The following is an 18,379-nucleotide window of genomic DNA, read 5'->3' as shown; positions in this document are numbered from 1 at the left end:
GTTCCCACACTATCTGTCCCCAAAGAGCTGCTACAAATTATATTCCCAACATAAAAAAACCCAGAATCACATGGGTGGGGTAGAGTGTCCATTTAATTTACAAATCTTTTCTCAACTGGGGAGAGACCCCAAGAGAATCCATGATAGGAGAATGTCCCCATCACTTAAAGCAGAGGTCTTCAAACTTGGCAGCTTTAAGACTTGTGGACTTCAACTCCCAGAATTCTCCAGCCAGCTGGCTGGAGAATTCTGGGCGTTGAAGTTCACAAGTCTTAAAGCTGCCAAGTTTGAAGACCTCTGACTTAAAGAGTAGATGGCCTCAGAATGTAGATCTCTGTGGTGAATAGCCATTAAAAACCCTGTTAAATATCTTCTTGGAGTGGAGTCTTACTTTTTCAGAGCCTTCCAATTTATCAGTATTCACTTCTTTCTGTTATCTAGTGGTGCCATAGGTTGAGGGTATGTTTTCTTTTTCTTTTTTCTTTTTGGTATACTGTGAAGAGCTTGTGGGCAGGCTGAGAAAGGCATAGAAAGCAGAGTAGACACAATCAATCAACAGACAAAGGGTGTTGGCAGCTTATCTCACAAGTGGCAACTCAGCCCAGGTAGTGAGAGAGCTGGGGGAAAAAAGCTTTTCAAATCATTCAGAGAGATCTTGCCTTAGTGAGGTCAGTAATAAATGAGGATGGGAAATTCCTTTTAAAGTTTCCTAGATCTGTGTTCATTCCAAGACTAGCATTAAAGATTCCTTTCTAAAATGAACTTCCCGAATGGTGCCAGCAATGCGAAGCTTGGCAAGTACATACTGCCAGTTGTTGCCAGATGGCGAGTTTGACTTCCAGTTCTACGAAGAAGCAGGAAGAGGGAGGAATCTATAATTTCTTCGTATCACCGATCGGGTCACCCTGAGCAGTTTTACATAACTTTTTCCTGGCAGTCCAGGGTCTCTAAAGAGAACTACGGGAGTTGCAAAATTCTGCCATTCAACAATGAAACATTGTTTTTCCTTAGAACGCAGATGAGCCATACATATCAATGGGCTTAAGTATGAACTATGACTGTTTTATTGTCTGTCTCCTGCTTTGGCCTAGGGTCAAAGAATGTGTATTTGAGTGGATTTGATTACCCCTTTAATATTTAAAAACACAAATTCTCTTTTCTATCTTCTTAATCAAAAATTATAGAAGGCTTTAGCCTTCTCTCTTATTGAGCAACCAGATAAAATCGACATTCCAAAAATAATTGTGCTGTTAAATTAGGGCTGTTCAAATCCTCCGAAGGTAATCTTTGATCTGAGGAAGCTTCGAACAGATGACTCTATCAAAGCAGATTGGCAACTTGAAACAGAGATCCATTCTGATGCAGCAAAACAAACTTAAGCACTGTGAAGCAGTTCACAGCCTTGTGAATGTTTTTGCAGATTCACCTTTTTTGGGGGTGGGGGCTGCTTTGGAGGTTGTTACAGGCAATATTCAGTGCTGTAATTTCAGTGCCATATGTGGAAAATGTTGAGGAGGGGTTGAGTGCCATGATGTTGATGTGGAGCTGACCAATGAGATTCATCTGTTGAATTTGTTGAATTTTCTACTATACGCAGAGTACATTTGGAATGGCAAAGCTAATGTTATTTTGGCTACCTTTCATTTTCCAAGTTCTCAACCTCTTGAATGTGGCCTTAACTTTGCTTTTCCTTGCAGTGGGTGGAATGTAGCACTTTGGTGTGGATCTTACCAACCCAGAAGGGGAGTTTTAACAAGCATTATCTGAGCATTGACTCAAGGCTCAGCATGCATCGTGGGTCAAACCTTCCTTTTAAACTCTGTGATAGGAGCAGGTTTAAGGCTGCTCAGAGATGCATTACTGTACTTTTAAGAAGGGGGAATCGAGACTCTGAATAATAGTTTTTCCTCTGTCCTTTCTCTTCTCTGTGATTTGCTGTGGCATTGTATGTTATGGTTGTATAGACATAGCTATATCTCTGCCATGTAATTAACATGCCATCTTGTTAGCAAGCCACTCTGAGCATTTCTCCAAGACCTTCTCAGGAGAGGCTGGGCTTTACTCTGTCCAGTCTGATAACTCCCTGAAGCTGGTGATAAGGGGCTTTTTCCCTCGGAGGAGCCAGCTGTACCATCCCTTCTGTCATAAAACTCAGTGGGAGCAGGTCTACACAACTGCACAAACCTAAGTCTCTGTCAGTGTCATGTGAAGTATTATTATTTTTTGTATTTTCTATTACTTCCATTTTTTTCCCTTAACAACCATACTGAACTATTATGTCTTGAGTGTGAATCTTAAAAAAAAAAGTGAATGTGCCTCTGTTTGTATGTGTGTGTTTATTTCCTTTCACTTAAGAAAGTATAAAAGAATTTAGAGATTTAAAAGAGAAATTCTAGACCATGGTTTTTCATTTTTTTTCAGGCTGCAGAACCTGTTTGTTAAAAAAGAATAGTTCCTGGAACTCCTGACCAAGAGAGGTGGAGCTTCTGACAAACCCAGCTTGCGAAAGCTGGTGACTTAGCAAGTTTGAGGGGAAGAACAGGATTGGATGGCTGAGTTCAAGGTCTCCACCCCACCATTAGCCCCTTTCAAAGAATTTCCCTCCCCCTTAATTCTGTGGAACCCAGATGACCCAAAAAAAGAACACTCTAAAATGTTTGAACTTGGCAGCTTTCTAATATGTTGGGTACAAAACTCCCTGAATTCTTAGTCAACATGGCCAATGTTCCAGAGTTTCCTTTTTAAAGTTTCAATCTGGTGGGAAATTCTCTCACAGTTTTTCAAATGCACAACTACACACCAATCCCAGAACTGTAGTCTCCACGCAGATGTTGGATATCTGAAGATTGTTCTAGTTAGAGAGCTATAAGAAGTCTCCTGAACCCAAACAAAGACTTTCTGAATCAACATCCTCTATTTTCAGAACGGGCTGTAAGGAGAGGGGAGGGAAGGGCAAGGCCTGTATATTATTTCCTAGCAATTGGGGTCTGTGCTTCTAATTAATTGGGAGTGTAGTCTAGCCCAGGGGTCCCCAACCTCGGTCCACAGTATGCTAGAAACCAGGCCACACAAATAAGTGGAGCCCTGTCTGTGGGATGCAACAGCATGCAAAATCACGCCCCCTCTGGTCCACAGAAAAATCTGTCTCCATGGAACCGGTCCCCTGGTGCCCAAAAGGTTGGGGGCCACTGGTCTAGCTAACTGTAACAGCCTTTGAATAGACCTATCAGATTTAAGTTAGAGCATCTAGTGGCAGCCATAAACCAGAAAATTCTACATCTAGTGACTGTTTGGATTTTTGCAAACCAAATCCAGTAGCCAATGTGAAATTATAAATCCCTGGATTTAACTTGATTTAGGGTCTCTTGATATGAATAGATGTTTTGTTTCAAGTGCAAGAATAAGCAAGGATATATTTTCATTCTTCAGGCCAATCATTATCTGAAATCCCACCCATTGCTGTTGGTACTATACTTTTCTGCCAATTAAGTGGGGCTAAGAGGAGCTGGGCCAGGTCATTTTTAGAAGTTGCTTTAGATCTACAGAATCTCTTCTCTTGCAGAAACGCAATTGCTAAGTGTTAAGATCCAGAAACTGATTAGGATTAAAATTTCAGTGGAAAGCATGAAGAATGAAAAAAGGAGTTCCATCATAGTTCTGAATGCAAAGAAACGCTAAAGTACAAAACATGCTCTCTGTAAAAAGACTCATCAAAGCACTCCGCCAGAAAAGGAACCCCCTCTCCATTGTGCAGTTCTGTTTTTAAAAATACATGGAGGTGTGGAATTGGAGAGCTGCAAAAATGGGATGACCCAGTAACTTTATATAAACGTATATACACACAACAATACAAATGCATAAACCAATATAAAAACGAGTTAATGTAAAGTAAGAAAAAAGAAAAAGAAAAAAGGGAAAGAAATCAAAGAGAAGTCCAAGAGAGAGAAAAGGTTAAAAAAAAATAGAAAAGGAAGGAAAAAGATACAAAGTTTCTGATTATTTTTATAGCAGTTACCATATATATTAGCTCTTACTATATAGTTATAGCATAACTCTCTTTCTATAATCTATTCTGTTTAATCATCAAAACCATAAATCATGAAGTTCATTGTTTTCTGTTTAATATGGTTTCCAGTCAGCAATAAATGTAGATATTGTCTTTTCTCTGATCAAAAAAGTCAATTCAGCCATCTCAGCAAGTTTCATCGTTTTCAACAATCATTCTTCCATTGTGTGCCGTGCCGAATCTTTCCATCTCTGCACATAAAATAATCTTGCTGCAGTTATCATATACAAAAATAAAATCCATGAATTTTTTCCAACTGTTTATCTACCAGTCCCAACGGAAAAGTCTATGCAATGTATAGTAATGTTAAGATCCTGTGAATCTTAACGTATAAGCCACATATTTCCCTCCTTTTTTCATCACCATATTACAACCAAAATTTTTATCCCACTTTATCATATAATCTTTCACATGTTGTTCTCCTCTTTCAGATTTCAAGAACAACCTATACATTTTTAGCAATTACATATTCATCATTTCTTTACAATTCTATTCGACACTCAGAAAGTTCAAATCCATACATTATTTTATCTAGTTTAAATCTAATAATTATAAATAAGAGAATCATTGATACTTATATTTCTCTGTCACTAGTTTTACCCTTGATTTTATTTTATATTCCCCTTGATAAAATTCCAATATCTCATGATAAGTTGGCCATTTGTGTTTGCTTATTATTTCTCCTCTGTGAAATGCTTCTTGCCCTAAGAGCCTCTGAGGTATTTTCAGGCACAACATGGGTTTGTATCTATTCTATATTCTCAATATGGAATGTCTAACATATTTTTTTAAAATCTACACTGACCTTGACTTGTTATATCACAAATATCTATGCCACTCAAATCTCCCAAAAGCTTCTGTTTCTCTATAGCACCCAAACGAAACTGCAAAATAGAATTTCAAATCAGGCAAATGCAGTCTTCCTTCCATCGATCCATCCATGCATCCATCCATCTTGACTTTATTATTTTTAATAAATAACTCCTAGTGTGGATATACATCATAATACTTCTTCCTCCTAGTTTCCCACAATAACAACCTGTGAAGGAAGGTTGAGCTGAGAGTATCCTTTGCATCTTGTAACACTTTATATTTCACAATGGAAATTAAACAGTAAAAACTTAGCAGATTTTTTTCCCTGCTGCACAGATTTAGATGTATTCTGAAACTCTTTAAATTACTTGTCAAAACAGGTATTATCTAAAATAAAACCATCAGTCTAGGTGAGACATTCATTATCATCCCAAAAGTTGTTCCCAGCAATGGCAATTTTATCCCATCTTAACATGTATTTTAACTTCATTCTATATCTTAACATAATTATTTTAAAATAACATGCATTTCATATTTGTCTTTATGATATCCAAATAATCTTCTGTTTATTAACATTAAAGGCTCCCAATGCACAAAATGTTTTCAATTTGCCCATTTCTATTCCCTTTAAAAGAATTTCCAGAACCAATACTAGTTCATTTGCAACAGCCCTTAAATTAAAAAGTTTCTTTTAAAATTTTTACTTCCACAAAAGGAGGAGAGGCCATCCCTATTCATTGTTATATCTCACAGCATTTTGTTAAATCTCTTTTAACAATTATTTTTGTTTTCTCTGAAGTGTAGATTGGTCTTATCTTTGTTTTATGAAGTTCTTTCCAAAATTTATACCTTCTATAATCTTAAACAAGAAAGCCCCATTCAGATTGTCAAAGGCCTTTTCTGTTTCTTAGATCATCAGTGGCATGTTTTAATTATGTTGTTCCAAGTATTCCAAAATGTCTAATACATTTCGACATTGTCCTTTTTTTTTTATGGTAAAACCCACAATGTTCCTTATGAATATATTCTTGCAGAAATATTTTTCGTCTGTCAGTCACGATTGTTGTGAACAACTTGTACAGTAGTTATTGTTAAATAGTCCATAATGTCTTGTTAAAGTCATATAACATAACATCAGAGTTGGAAGGGACCTTGGAGGCCTTCTAGTCCAACCCCCTGCCCAGGCAGGAAACCCTACACCATCTCAGTCAGATGGTTATCCAACATTTTCTTAAAAATTTCCAGTGTTGGAGCATTCACAACTTCTGAAGGCAAGTCGTTCCACTTGTTAATTGTTCTAACTGTCAGGAAATTTCTCCTTAGTTCTAAGTTGCTTCTTTCTTTGATCAGTTTCCACCCATTGCTTCTTGTTCTACCCTCAGGTGCTTTGGAGAACAGCCCGACTCCCTCTTCTTTGTGGCAGCCCCTGAGATATTGGAACACAGCTATCATGTCTCCCCTAGTCCTTCTTTTTGTTAAACTAGACATACCCAGTTCCTGCAACCGTTCTTCATATGTTTTAGCCTCCAGTCCCCTAATCATCTTTGTTGCTCTTCTCTGCACTCTTTCTAGAGTCTCAACATATTTTTTACATCGTGGCGACCAAAACTGGATGCAATATTCCAAGTGTGGCCTTACCAAGGCATTATAAAGTGGCACTAACACTTCACGTGATCTTGATTCTATCCCTCTGTTTATGCAGCCCAGAACTGTGTTGGCTTTTTTAACAGCTGCTGCACAATGCTGGCTCATATCTAAATGGTTATCCACTAGGACTCCAAGATCCCTCTCACAGGTACTACTATTGAGCAAGGTACCACATATACGGTACTGGTGCATTTTGTTTTTTCGGCCTAAATGTAGAACCTTACTTTTTTCACTGTTGAATTTCATTTTGTTAGATAGCGCCCAATGTGCAAGTCTGTCAAGATCTTTCTGTAACTTGAGCCTATCTTCTGGAGTGTTGGCTATTCCTGCCAGCTTGGTGTCATCTGCAAATTTGATGAGTTCCCCATCTATCCCTCGTCCAAGTCATTGATGAAGATGTTGAAGAGTACTGGGCCTAAAACAGAGCCTTGGGGTACTCCACTGCATACTTCCCTCCATGTGGATGTAGTTCCGTTGAGGACTACACGTTGAGTGCGGTTGGTCAGCCAGTTACGAATCCATCTGGTGGTGGTGCTGTCTAACCCACATTTTTCTACTTTATCTAGTAGTAGGTTATGGTCTACTTTATCAAATGCTTTACTGAAGTCCAAGTAAATTATATCGACAGCATTCCTCTGGTCTACTAATTTTGTCATTTTGTCAAAGAATGCGATAAGATTAGTCTGGCATGATCTGTTTTTGACAAACCCATGTTGGCTTTTGGTTATTACTTTGTTTGCTTCTAGGTGTTCGGTGATTCGTTGCTTGATTATCTTTTCCAGAATCTTCCCCGGTATTGAGGTCAGACTGATAGGTCTGTAGTTTCCTGGATCTGTTTTTTTTCCTTTTTTGAAGATGGGAACTACACAGCTCCCCTGTGCTCCAGGATCTTTGAAAGATATAGTTCAGTGGTTCTGAGATCACGTCTGCCAGTTCCTTCAGAACCTTGGGGTGTAATCCATCCGGTCCTGGTGATTTGAACTGTCTAGGGTAGACAGGTGTTCACTTACCATTTTCTTCCCTATTTTAACTTGTGTTTCTAATCTGTTTTTTGTAGTGCTCTTTTTGATAGGTTGGATTGTTTTTTCCTTTTGTGTAAAGACAGATGCAAAATATGAGTTAAGTAGATCTGCTTTCTCCCTGTTGCTTGTCATCTTCTTGCCACTTTCTCCCAGCAATGGGCCAATTGTTTCCTTGACTTTTTTCTTGTTTTTAACATGTTGGAAGAAGCTTTTTTTGTTATTTTTTGCTTTTGTCGCTAGCCTTTGTTCATTGTGAGCCTTAGCTTTCTTGTCCTTTGGATGTTAATGTTATATCCACCTCTTTCCAACTATCCTTCCTCCCTGTAGGGTAAAGTTAATCATGTTTTGTAAAGGTTGTAAAAGTTCATCCTTAAAATATTTATAATAAGAACCTGATAATCTGTCTGGTCCAGGAATCTTTCCTAGTTTAATCTTTTTTAGAGCTTCAGAAACTTCCCTTAGTATTACAGGTCCATTTGTAATCTGTCTTTATTCTATAGTCCTGAGTAAATTTTGTTTCTTTAGATATTCATCTATTTTCTCTAGAGAGATTTCACTTCCTTTGTACAAATTACAATAATATTGATGAAATGATTTTTATATAGTCTCATTGTCCATTAATATAATATTTCCCCCTCATAATTTCAACACCATTTTCTTTTCTTTTTCTTTTCATAATTTACGCTAGTCACTTTCCTGGTATATTTGTAAAGTCATTTTCTTTTGTTTTGCATAATTCATTTCCCCCCCATTTCTCTTACAGTTAACATAGATAATTACCATTGTAGAAACTTAATTTGTTGAAAAATACTTGTCTTCTCCAGATAATTCTTTAATTCTTCTTTTCTCTTGATTTCATCTAAAATAGGTTGTGATTTCTCTTGACTGTTCTTTTAAGATCACTGCTATGACCTCTAATAAAACCTTTACTTGCACCCAATCCATTCGTAAATCAGTGCTCTTAACTGAATTATTTTTAATAATTATTTTGGTTTCTTTTTACAATATTTCATTATTGCTTCTTTAGATAACAACTTTTCTTGAGACTTCATTTAAAAGAATTAGATTTTCTTTTGTAAATCAAAATTACAAAATTGGATTATGATCCAAAAAAGTCTTTGGTAATATCTTTATTTTAGAAATCTCAGTGGCCAAATCCTTTGAAATCCAAATCATGTTTATTCTTGAAAAAGACCTATGTTTTTAAGAAATGTGAGTAAATTCTTTTGAATTGCCATTTTTCTGTCTTCATATATGAACCAGCTCTAAATTGTCCACCAAGTCAAAACACTTTTGGTAATTTGTTGAGTAATCCTTTTTTTTTCAGAGGTTCTGTCCATTTGTAGGGAGATTATTCCATTACAATCCCTCATCAACCACCAATTTTCATAGGAAAAAACTATAAAAGTCTCCATATGTTTCTTATGAAGTAATCTGAAACATCGATTCCCAGTATCAAAATCTAGCTCCATCTAAACTAAGTTCCATTAGCAAATCTACCATTAATCGATTCAGATTTTGGTTTTAGTTGGAGATTTATATGCAAAACAATTCCTTTGCAAAAATAAATTCATCCAAATTTTTATGAATTAAATATTTTATGTATTTTTGTTAGCATGTATACAACATTGATACAAATTATATCTTTTAATTGTTTTCAAATAATGATTTTTTTCTCTCTTTTGAGGAGCATTTACTCCATTTATGTTCCACATTAAGTATTTATGATCCATCATCAAGCCAAAAGTTTAAAAAAAATCTATCAGAGATCAGTATCACGTCTTTCAATTTCTTATTGCATCTGTTGGATTTTTTATGTAATCTCCTTTGATACCTCCATTTGGAACTCTTCCGATTCCAATTTTATTTTTCTAAAAGTTCCCTCATCTTTTGAATGGAATCCAGTCAAGACCTCTGTTGTTCCAAAGTAAAAAAATCACACATTCCAATTTGTCCCTTTTCTGCTTTAATCTAATCTCTCAGTAAAAAAAAACAAACCCTCCCTTACATAAAATTCTTAACAGGAATTTATTTCAGAACATGATATTTGTATTCTCAGTCTTCAATCTAGTATTAAAATGCTGCTGAAACACCTGATATCTTGTTGTCTTCTTGACAAAGTGCACTAAAACATCCCTTGTTCTTACAAATCTGGAATTTATGTATTTTATCAGTTTTTGACTCTGTCTTTCTCTTCCCAATCCAGAAAATTTTGCCAAGGCTTTAATGATCTTTTGTTTAATTAACTTCATCAAAATTCTCTGGGATTACTCTAAATCTCAATCAAAATTCCTTCCAAGTGGCTGTCAGTATAGTCTAGAACTAGTTTATCTAGTTCTCTTTCCAGGTTCCTGTAACTTCTATTTTACTCTCTAAAATTTCCACTTTGTCATTAAGATTTACCTCTCCAGACAATTGTTTAACAGAGGTTTCCATCATCTTAACTTTTTAAAAGCTCCTGTTTTAATCTTTACAAGTCTTTTATCCATTCTTTTTTCAAAATATGTTAATTTGATATCAGATGAGTTTGTTAGTTTAGAATCAAGTGATTCTGCTAATTTATTTCCCAATTCCTCAAGCATTTGCTGAACTAAATCTGGTATAATTCTTTTCTCTACAAGTTGCTCTAGCAAACCTCTCTTGCCCGCCATTCTCACACCTGTTTTGGTTGTCAGTGTAATATTGTAATTCAAAAAGGAAAGTGTCTCAAACAAGAAAGAGAGAAAAGGCAAGGTTTCTTACCTGTCTCGCACCCCCTATTTTTTAAAAAATGTTTTACTGCTTTGAATAATTTTACTTCTAATGGCACCCCAGAGTTCCAATCTACATCAAAGTCCATATCCCCATCTCTGTAGCTACCCATCCCGTTAAGTCTGGCTCAAATTATCTTTTCTTCTTATTTTGCAAAATCCACTAATTGTCTGCACTTTTCAATAGTAAACAGAAAATATCCTCATGAAGGTCTGGTTCATTTGTCTAATTTAATCCCAATTTATTTAAAAATACTTTCACTAAAAATAACTTTTAAAATAACTGTCCCCTTTATCTGTTTTAAACTTTCTTGGATCAGGTTCTTGTTAAGCTTTTTGACAAAAACTATAAATCCTTAAAACTCCTTCCTTTCTTTATTCCTTTGTAATCTGAAAAGAATTATAAATCACTGAAGGTGATTTTGACCCAGTCACTCTCTCTCAGCCCAACTCACCTTGGCTGTTGTGGAGAAAACAAAAGGAGGAAGGAGTATTAGCTAAATTCACTGCAGTGGTGGGTTGCTACCGGTTCGCCCCGGATTGGGCAAACCGGTAGTGGTGGCGCTGGGATGCTCTGCTGGAAGGCTCCACCCATCCGCCCAGACGTCTCTGTGCATGTGCAGAAGCATTGCATGTGTGAGTGTGCATGTGCCCACAACCAGTAGCGGCTGAAATTGAAACCCACTGCTGGTGCACTGCCTTGAGTTATTTAAAAAAATAGTGAAAATGAGATTAAAAATAAAGTGGAGTCTTATCTGTATTTAGCTATAAATTAATTACATCCAAAAGTGATTAAGAAATGAGGCGACTGTACTTTGTGTCTATATAATAGACTATGGATTTCATTGAATTCCCTCAACTCCCAGCCAAAAACCAGTTCCAAAAACTTCAGTTCCTGCATTCTACTCATGAGGAGCAACCGTTCAGAAAACAAACACACATTCTCACTGTCTTTCCTTTGTCTGGAAAGGCTTCTATTGCCTGACCTCTGCCAAGAAAGCCGGTTTGGTCTAGTAATTAAGGCCCCCTTGCTGGAAAGTGGGAGACCATGAGTTTATGAATAAAAGCCAGCTGGGTGACCTTGGGCCAGTCACAACAACAACTCATCTCACAGGGTTGTTGTTGTGCAGAAAACAGGAGGAGGAAGGTGTGTTGGATATGTTCACCGCCTTGAGTTATATCCCACAATAAAGTTGGGATATAAATAAATACATAAATAAAATCTGTTTGGCAATCTCTGCCATATACTGTCCCCCTTCTTTGGGGATCTTTAGTTCACATCAGGGGTGAAATGCTCCTGGTTCGAACCAGATTGGCCGATCCGGTGAGTGGTTCAGAGAACCAAGCAAAAATCCCTGGGCCCCTCGCCCATCTCTGGGCCCCCCGCCCATGCCCATCCATGCCCATCCAATGCTAGGTTGTCTGCTTCCCCGCTTGCCGTTTCTTTTCAAAAATGCTTTTAAAAGGTAAAAAAAGGCACTCTGATGATCACAGCTGAGCTGCCTTATCATCGGACCCTTTTTTTTTACTTTTAAAAGCATTTTTTACAACCTATTCGGCTGAATAAGTTGTAAAAAAATGCTTTTAAAAGTAAAAAAAAAAAGATTGTACGCCATAGCTGACCCCCTGTTCTACTTACCCCATGCCTCCTTTTGGTGTGCCCTGCCTGCGCGCACCTTGCATTTGGTGTGGTGCGCACTGCATGCGCACAGCGCACATGCACAACCAGTGAACCGGTAGTAAACCAGTTCAGATTTCACCACTGGTTCACATGAACCTCACTGGAAGCTCTCAGGAATATCCTGTAATTTTTTATATGTCTGCCAGTCTGTCTAACATAATTCCTCTCAGTCAGGCACAAATGACCAGGGTTAAATTATCCTATTTCAGACACATTGGGAAAGACCTATCTCTCTGGAGAAGAATCTAATTTCTAGGAAAGAGGAGAGGAGGACAACAGCATCAAGTGGCAATGGGTGCATGGTTGGAGGACCTGAAAGATCAAGTTAAGGATAGATTACCGGGAGGGGGGTGGGGACTGCGGAATTTGTGATTGATAGGGGAAAAAATTGATCAAATATAATAAATAATCTTCTACCATGCATTGGGATTAAAATACTACAAATGAAACCAATACACTTGTAATAAGATTGTTGTGTTGTGGGACAGTAAAGGCTTAAAATCTCCTTTCTAGCATGGTCTTGCTCTGAAGCTCACACACTAAGCTTGTGTGACAAAATGGCTGCTGCATAGGACATTCCTGTTTTTGTTCACAGCTATGTTTTATTCTGCCTCTCCACTTTGCTTTTAGAGGCCTCCAGGATACGTGTCCTTAATCTGTGAGGATCATTGCCAAGAGGATAGATTCAAGGCAAACAGCAAGCACAAGATAGACAAGTTTAAAGCAGCAATAGCTCTCTTTGGTCAATGATTTTCCCCAGCTCCCTTGAGTAATGTAGAAGTGACTAGTAGTGGCTGAAATCAGCTGTCACATTTTGATTAAAGCCCATGTTTATCTTGATACTGAGAAATAAATGTATTTTGGGCTTGGGCTTGAATGTGTTTTACTCCTATTCAGAATCATAATCCTATAGCTACATTTTTTAAAAAATTTCCTCTGCCTTTTCTAGAGCTGTTGGTCAGAATGTTCTATCACAGTGTTTTTTCTACACTGTCCCTTCTTTCCTCATTACCTTTATTTTCTCTTAGTAGAAGATGAACTACGAGTGCAGCTGGAATTCTATCCATCAGGCTAATTGGGACATCAAGTGAATTTGGGTTGATACATTTTATGGAATTCCTAGTCGTATCAAAAATGTTCCTAAAACTGTAATTCCTTTATCTGAATCTTGGACGTCCATAGAGGATTGTGGGTGAGCATGGTTTCCATATTACATTTTTACACCCACGGGGATGGGGAATGATGTTCCTAATGACATCTATTTCTGAGGGGTCCTTGATGCTCGCTGGGCTTGGTGGTTTTCTTGTAGATATTTCATTACCAAATTGGGTAACATCATCAGTGCACTGATAATGTTACCTAGTTTGGGCAATGAACTGTCTACAAGAAGCTCAGAGAACACCAAGGACCGTTCATTTCAACTCGTGAGCTACAAATATTCTCCTTTATCAGTGCATCTATTTCTCTTGGAATATTTGGGATAACAGTGATATTAGCATCGATATCGGTCATAATCAGAGTAGAACTTGGATTTTAATGGATGTATATTTGAGAAGTTCAGAAGGAGGACTTTTTTTTAATCATCAGAGTATGTTGCAAAGGACATTTTGATATTGTCTTAGGTTCATGAATTTATCTAGGTCACTTTAATTTTTAACATTTGCTTGAAGGTACAGTTAGATGGGAGGTTTTTTGAATAAGTGCAATAACTACTGTATATTTGCCAAGTTAGGATTATGGTCAGGATTGGGGTTAGGGCTAGGAATAGGATGATACTTTTCCCTCTACTTTTACATTCCCTCTAAATGTATATCAATATGAATTAATTAATTCATTACTCTGTCCCTTTCTCCCATCTCCTTCTGGAAAAGCAGAACCTTCTATTGTTTCACTGAAATCATAATCCCAACAGAAATCTCCCACAAATCTCAAAAAGTCACTACCAATCACTGTCTTCCCATTTTATAAATTAATGATACTTAGTTTGAGATGAAGCATCATCTTGCTGCTTGCTTGCAGTAGCTACTAAAAACATAGTCTGCAGATGGATGAAGTGCTGCAGAAATGTTGATCACTGAATCAATGTAATAACTCCCATTGGTGACACATGAAACCTCAAGGAAGGACCTGCTGAAGGATTTGGAGTTACAGCTTCATTCTTGCTGTGCAATAGGTGGTCCAAGACTTGGCTGACCCTTTTCATGTTTTATCCAAGTTGAACTAGCAGGATTCTCTTCTCTCCTTCATTGTCTCAAGCAATGCTGTGGATTCAGTTCCTTTCTTTTTGTTTCTATCCTCTCTCCCCCCCCCCTTTTTTTTTTTTTTTTAGTTTAGCTTTCCAAGTCCAGAACAAACCTGATCATTTTTCATCTCATTATGTTATTGTGGTTAGATCCGGGAGGAGAGAGGGCTCAACCACTTGACATTTTATGAGACTCTTGTCTGTTTTGGAAGACTTCATTATTATGCTATTGAGAATACACACCCTTTGGGAGAAAGTGCTCAGGTTTGGGAGCTGATCGCTCTGATTCACTCCCTTAAACTTACAGATAATAAGTTTGCATCTGTCTATCTCTCCTACTTCATTAGCTCATATGGCAAAGTGGCTATGTGGCTCAGTTTATTTATGAATAAATGGTACAGTATTCTTTCCTATGTTCCATACTCAAGCTTAATAAAACAACTTCTATTTCCCCCCCCAGTGAGTTTAAATGAGAACATTATTGGGATACTAGTGAGTCATTCTCAAGACTGAATAATTAGTATCTGTATCACCATTTACTACTTCATTCAAGAGTAAAAGCATCAATATCTTGACGTAGTTGGCAACGTTCTCCAATCAAAGACTATATTCAAGCTTGATGACTGGTGCAATACCTGGATTTCTAATAATCCACTTTTGTATTATGGCTTTTTTTGAAGGAAAATGAAGCTTTTATCCCAGAGATTTTTAGTAGAAGTGATCATATAGGTCCACATAGGTTATCCTTGGCTACAGGGATTCCGAGCTGCAAGTGAAGTCTCCTGCATACCCCGGAGCTTATCAAAAGCTGCAGCCGTATGCAGGATTCCTTTTAAATAGATTCGCCTTTCCATTATTGGTGGTCCTCACTTACTGACTGCACAGTAGTTAAGACCAGCAGTTTCATTGCTAAGTGATATAGTTGTAATGTGAGATGTGATGTGAACGTGTTGAGTTACAATTTCTGCTCTGGTTATTTAAGCAAATCACCAGTTTATTAAGTGTGATGTCACATGACCAAGACTTGCAACTTCCTGCCAGCTTCTCCATTGACTTTGCTTGTCGGAAGCCAGCTGTGAAGGTTGCAAAGGGTGATTATGTGATCATGGGAAGCTGCGACCATCATAAAATGCACCCAGGTTCCAAGTGCTCAAATTGTGCTAATGTGACTATAGGGATACTGTAATGGCTGCACCTTCAAGGACCAGTCATAAATCTCCTTTTCTAGGGCCATTGTAACTTCAAATTTTTGCTGTGAATGAATGGCTGATAATTGAGGACAACCTGTAATCACATTGAAACACCTATATATGCTATGGTCGGGTCTGTTTGCAGTTATAGCCGGGGAATTCTGGCAAAGCACAAACACCCTGTCTGGGAACCAGATCAGACAGTCCAGCATCTGTGTCCTCGTGTGTACATTCTGTTTGTTTCTCTCTTTAAGACTTCCACTGAAATGTTGTGCTCGCCACTTGATTTGAAAAACTTCAGGGACAGTAAGTGTGTATGAATATCTTGGAGGTTAGGTCATCGTTATAGATCCCTAACATGGATATTAGTATCTCTTGAGAAAAAAACAAACCCTATGACTATTTGCTTAAGGTAAATGACTTTCTTAGTGTATGTGATTAGTTGTATATCAGGGGTCCCCAACCTTGGCAACTTTAAGCCTGGTGGACTTCAACTCCCAGAATTCCCCAGCCAGCTGGCTGGGGTATTCTGGGAGTTGAAGTCCTCCAGGCTTAAAGTTGCCAAGGTTGGGGACCCCTGTTGTATATGGTTTGCTTTGATAATGTTGGAGATCGATTTTCAGTCACAATAGTCTTTTCGGGGGTGGGGTGGGGACCACAATGGTCCAGCAGTTAAAGATGCTGAGCTTGTCAGCTGGAAAAATGACAGTCTGGGTTCGAGATCCGAGCAATGGAGTGAGCTCCTGATCCTGCCCCAGCTCCTGCCCACCTAGCAGTTCGAAAGCATGCACATGTGAGTAGATTAATAGGTACCACTTTGGTGGGAAGGTAACAATGATCCGTGCACCTTTGGTGTATAGCCATGTCGCCCCCACGACCATGGCAAATGTCTTCGGACAAGGTTGGTTCCCTTGGCCAATAAAACAGAGCTGACGACTGAGCCTTAGAACTGGACATGACTGGACAGGAAACCTTTACTTTTAATCTTTTCTGACATATTGAGGGTGATTGGAGGGGGTCTGCTTTCATAAACAAATCACCTATACAAAAAGAGAGACTTAAGTTATTTTTTTTCCTTCTTATTTTGGACTTCAGGCCCTTTTAAGAAAAAAAAATGTTCTTCACAGTTACACTTTATTAAGATTGTCAAGCAAGGGATTTTAGCAGTCATCTACATACAAAAATAATCACATCATACAAGCTGCTTTTACACATGGAAAAGAAGAGGGGAAGTACATTGGCATGCACTTGTAAAGATGATTCATAGAAAACTAAAGCTCTCCTTGTTTGCTTTCCTGGATTCCTACCCACTTGCAAATGTTCGAATGAAATACTCTGAAAGCTTTGCAATAAATAGTGTTCTGACCAACATTCCATTCCTCTTCTAACAACGAATGCCATTCATCTTGGCAGGGATTTGGGAACATATATATATATATATATATGTTTCGATGGGCCCTGAAATAATAAAAACCAGTAGGATGTGGAAGGATATGCATGGTGGATTTTGCCATTAGCAATTGCATCTGTGGTTTCAGATAACTATCACAATGCCCCATGCAAACAGTGTCACAATGGGAGAATTACTGTCAGTCACCTATAGGATGTCTACTTATAGGTTTACTTGTGAAAGCAACACTTATCACGTATAGTTTTGAAAAGCAGATCCACTGTTGAATGAGGCATTTTAGCCCAGGGGTGTGTGCAAAGAGTTACACGTAATGCCTTACATCAGCCACATACCAATGCACATTTAATTACCAATGCACATTTAATTTTTATTGTCAGCTTTCCTTTAGGGGAATGTCAATGGTCCACACCTCTGTGTTAAACAGGCCTGTACATTGGCTTCAGCAGCATTTCCTGAAACAGTTTTTAAAGTTATAGCACGCTGCCAACTGAATCATTTGGCTGGTCTTTGAACAAGATTTCTCGAATTTGCAAGCTGACCTGGTTTTAATAGAACGCAGTTTGTGAAATATTTCTTACACAGGAGACATGGAAGACATAGCTGTTTGGTAGTGCTTGAAATCTTATGCAAAACCAGAAAACCTTTTTCTTTAGTGGACATTCCAGCAATACTTCAAGTCAGGAAGACCTCATCACTGGAGAGCCCAAATATGCTGTTTAGTCATACTTCTTCCGAAAAACTGTTCCCATATTTTCTGTTGCCGTCAGCCTGCCTTCAAAATAACTTAATGGGACACATTGCCTTTAGACTCAAGTAAATAGTAAAAGGAAAACTTAGGAAAGTTGTTTTACAGAAAACTATTTCAAAATAATCCTTTGTTTCTCATATCTTACTGTACAGCTCAAAACTATTGCATTGTGAAAACTCTGTAGCTCACTATTCAGGATTTCATCTCTATGGATAGTAAAATAATAAAATAATGGAATACCATAAACAGTATGGTTTAAACATGCTTTTTTTCCTTTACCAACTTAATGCTGCTGCCTTTTTCCACTTTCCGCCCCCCCTCCCTTTTTTTTTTTTTTGATCTGGTCGGTCTCTTTCCTCTTTTTCTTTTTTGGTGGTCTGGTAAAAAGATGGCAAAGGGTTAGCATTTGGTGCTGCTTAATAACAGAAATATATGTGCCACCTCACCATTGTTAAACCTAAGCACACAAAAGATTGTGTTCTGTATCCGCTAAAAGTTAGGGTCTAAATATGGATGGGAAAGGCAGTTACTCAGTGGTGTAATTCATTCTTTTAATATTGATACTTAAGAATCTCTGATCAATGGAGTGGACAACTGTTCTGCATGAAGATAATATTGCTTGGGATGTAGGATTAGAATTGGAGTACAGAATATGTTGGATTCAGTAGTCTCAACTGAGTTTTTAGTGGTAATATTGACTTATGACCAGGGATGGGTTCTACTTACCTTTACTACCGGTTCACAATGGGAGCGCGGATCTTCTGCATATGCGCAGATCGTCCATTATGACGTCTGGGTGGAGCCTCCCG

At 37.9% G+C, this 18,379-nt stretch overlaps 1 protein-coding gene across 1 annotated transcript in view; it reads left to right on the top strand.

The window, feature by feature from the left end:
• KLF9 (KLF transcription factor 9) overlaps positions 1 to 18,379 on the top strand; it is a 32,000-nt gene that overhangs the window by 7,832 nt on the left and 5,789 nt on the right. The window lies entirely within an intron of this gene.

Source organism: Ahaetulla prasina, chromosome 2 (assembly GCF_028640845.1).
Source record: "Ahaetulla prasina isolate Xishuangbanna chromosome 2, ASM2864084v1, whole genome shotgun sequence".
Taxonomy (NCBI): Eukaryota; Metazoa; Chordata; class Lepidosauria; order Squamata; family Colubridae; genus Ahaetulla; species Ahaetulla prasina.
The sequence above is the reverse complement of the archived record's forward strand: the minus strand, read 5'-3'. Positions and strand labels throughout refer to the sequence as shown.